We start from the raw sequence: 3,650 nt of genomic DNA, 5'->3' as shown, positions 1-3,650 counted from the left end.
AGTTGGGGGGGGGGGAATGAAGAACCCGGAAGTGCACCATCTTGCCTCCGTTCGTCCAAACAGACAGGATGTTGAGAATTAATGGATGTTGAGAATTAATGGATGTTGAGAATTAATGCATAGTTAACCCTTCCTCTCCCTTGATTTATAAGGAAGATAATTACTGTTAAGTAAAAATTAGAGACGAGCCAGTCATGGTGGCTCACCCCTGCAATCTAAGCACTTTGGGAGGCCGAGGTGAGAGGATCGCTTGAGCCTGGGAGTTCAAGACTAACCTGGCCAACATGGCAAAATCCGTCTCTACTAAAAACACAAAAATTAGCCAGGTGTGGTGGTTTACACCTGTAATCCCAGCTACTTGGGTGGCTAAGGCATGAGAATCGCTTGAATCTGTGAGGTGGAGATTGCAGTGAGCAGAGATCACGCCACTGCACTCCAGCCTAGGTGACACAGCAAGACTCTGTCTTACAAAGTAAAAAATTAATTAATTAATTTTAAAAAAATTTAAAAATATGCTCCTTCTGGGCCAAATGGTTAGAGTATGGGCTGGATTTTAGCCCAGTCTTGCCTCCTTATGCAGTAAACAGCCTATCCCACCATTTGTAGTGGCCTTGCAGAGTCTCTGGAAGGAGTCTCCTTGACTAAGGTGAACTTTTATTGACCACATACACTGGGTCATTTCTTATTTTCTGTGGTGAGGTTCCCAAATGCCGGTGGGACCTCGACCCCTGCTGGTGTCCAGGCTTTTGTCACTGTCATGAGAAGGAATTCAAGGACTAGTAAAAAAAAACAGTGAAAGTACAGAGATTGTGAGAAATACACACTCAAGAAAGGGAGGTGCAGGTGTTCTCAAGACAGAGAGCTGTGCCATTGGGTTTGGGGTTTCTATCTTTATGGGTTTCCTTAACCAAGGGGTGGAATATTCATGAAGATTCCTGGAAAAATGTGAACTCTTGCCGCCCATGTTTACACCAAATATGAGTGTTCCTGGGACTGTCCAGGTGCTGGTGGGTATGTGATTTAGCATGTTAATGAGTGTATAATGAGGTCCTAGGAGAAACCTAGGTCAAATTCAGCCCCAGGTTGGGTCCAGTCGATCTTAGCCAGCTTGGCCTATACCCTGGTTTTTCAGGGTTTTATCAGCCCCTAACTTATGCAGTCATTTCAAAAGTTTCCTTTTGTCAGTCATGTGAATCTGCTGCTTAGAATTTTCCTTTCCTTTTCTTTTTTTTTTGAGACAGAGTCTCACTCTGTTGCCCAGGCTAGAGTGCAGAGGCACGATCTGGGCTCACTGCAACCTCTGTCTCCCAGGTTCAAGTGATTCTCCTGCCTCGCCCCGCTAGTAGCTGGGATTATAGGCACATGCCACCATGCCCAGCTAATTTTTGTATTTTTAGTAGAGACGGGATTTCACCATGTTGGCCAGGCTGGTCTCGAACTCCTGACCTCAGTTTATCCACCCTCCTTGGCCTCCCAAAGTGCTGGGATTACAGGCATGAGCCACCGCACCCAGCCTGCCTGGAATTTTCTATTCTTCTGCCACTGCCCTGTATTATTCTTGTGTCAACATGGAGTCCAGATATCTAAATTCTTGTGAGTAGTGAGTACATTGTAAGCTAGTTACATGTGTTAACTGATTTAATCCTCACAATAATATTATTATACTATTAACTTCGTTTTCATTTTTTTTTTTGAGACAGGGTCTCACTTTGTCACCCAGGCTAGAATACAATGGCGTGATCACAGCTCACTGCAGCCTTCAACTCCTAGGCTCAAGCAATCCTTCTGCCTCAGCCTCTAGAGTGCCTGGGACCACAGGCATGTGCCACCATGCCTGGCTAATTTTTTGAATTTTCTGTAGAGAAGAGGTCTCACTGTGTTGCCCAGGCTGGTCTTAAACTGCCGAGCTCAAGTTATCCACCCACCTTGGCCGGCTAACTTCATTTTTAACATATGAGGAGTTGAAGTCGCAGAGTGGTTCCATTTGCTAAATTACAGGGCTGGGGATTTGAACCCAGGCCACCTGGCTCTCTTAGCCAAGGCAGTGAGAGGCTCTACCTACCTTAGTCCTAGCCGAGCTGGGGTGTATGAAGAACAACCTTGCTGCTTCTCCTTGTTTCCAGCTTGTGTAAGAACAACCAGTCCTCAGAATGGAAACACTCCTCTCTTTGATATGCTAATACATGCCTTGGTCAGGGCAACAAGGCCTGAGATCCACTCTATTACATGACTGTCTGAATCTACCTTACTGGCTCAAAACTTTCTCTCAGAGGACAATAGCTTCACCCTTAGTTCCTAGTTATTGTGGGACACCTCCGTAGGGTACCCGAGTTCTGTCAACAAACACCCACTCAGATCACTGGAAATCCAAACCAGTCTAAAAATTTCAGAGGCAGGATTGTCTCATTTTTTTTCTTTACACAATAAACTTTTGAAATGCTACAAGCAAAATGAATTCTGGAATTTGTAGATATTTAGATGCTTTGAGGGACTGGGCTGTTAGAGGAACCCTAATGTGAAGGCTTTTGTTAAGTGGAGGAAGAGATTTGTAAATCAAACAATCACCCCCAAACCAGATAAAAATAACAGCTTCCATTTCCTGGCTCTTACTACAGACTAGAAATTGCAAGAGCTTTACATCTGTCATCATCTCTCTCTAATAACACCTTTATAGAGGTATAATTCACATACTGTACTTTTAAAGTATGCAATTCAGTGGGGTTTTTGTTTTTTTGTGTTTTTTTTTGAGGAGTTTCACTCTTGTTGCCCAGGCTGGAGTGCAATGGCATGATTTCAGCTCACTGCAACCGCCGCTTCCCAGGTTAAAGCAATTCTCCTGCCTCAGCCTCCCGAGTAACTGGGATTACAGTCATGCGCCACCACAACCAGCTAATTTTGTATTTTTAGTAGAGACGGGGTTTCTCCATATTGGTCAGGCTGATCTCAAACTCCCGACCTCAGGTGATCTGCCTGCCTCAGCCTCCCAAAGTGCTGGGATTACAGGTGTGAGCCACTGCGCCCAGCCGGGTTTTTTTTTCTGTATATTCACAAGGGTATGAAGCCGTCACCACTAATTCCAGAATGTTTCCATCACCTCAAAAAGAAACCCCATGCAGGTTAGCAGGCACACCCCCATTCCTCAGCCCCTGGTTAACCACTAATCTACTTTCTGCATCTATTTGACTATTCTGGATATTTCATATAAACGGAACTGTACAACGTGTAGTCTTTTGTGTCTGGCTTTTTTCATTTAGCATGTTACCAAGTTTCATCCGCGTTGTAGCTTTATTTCCTTTTTATAACCAAATACTATTCTATTGTATGAATACGCTACATTTTGTTTATCTACTCATCAGTGGATGGATTTTTGGGTTGTTTCCAGTTTGGGGGTACCATCATCTCTTTTAATCTTTATGCCACCTCTAGAAGTGTGTATTGCTGTCTTCCAATGATTGACTGAGTGAACTGTGTTTTCTTTCTTTTGATCTCTTTTCGTTTATACAGATGGGGCCTCCCTGCATTGCCCATGCTGGAGTGCAGTGGCCATTTACAGGGGCAATTACAGTGCACTGCAGCTGCTAACTCCTGGTCTCAAGGGATCCTCCTGCTTCAGCCTCCCAAGTAGCTGGGACTACAAGCACGTGCCACCA

Source organism: Colobus angolensis, unplaced genomic scaffold, assembly GCF_000951035.1.
Source record: "Colobus angolensis palliatus isolate OR3802 unplaced genomic scaffold, Cang.pa_1.0 Scaffold301, whole genome shotgun sequence".
Classification (NCBI taxonomy): domain Eukaryota; kingdom Metazoa; phylum Chordata; class Mammalia; order Primates; family Cercopithecidae; genus Colobus; species Colobus angolensis.
Note: the sequence above shows the minus strand (reverse complement) of the source record.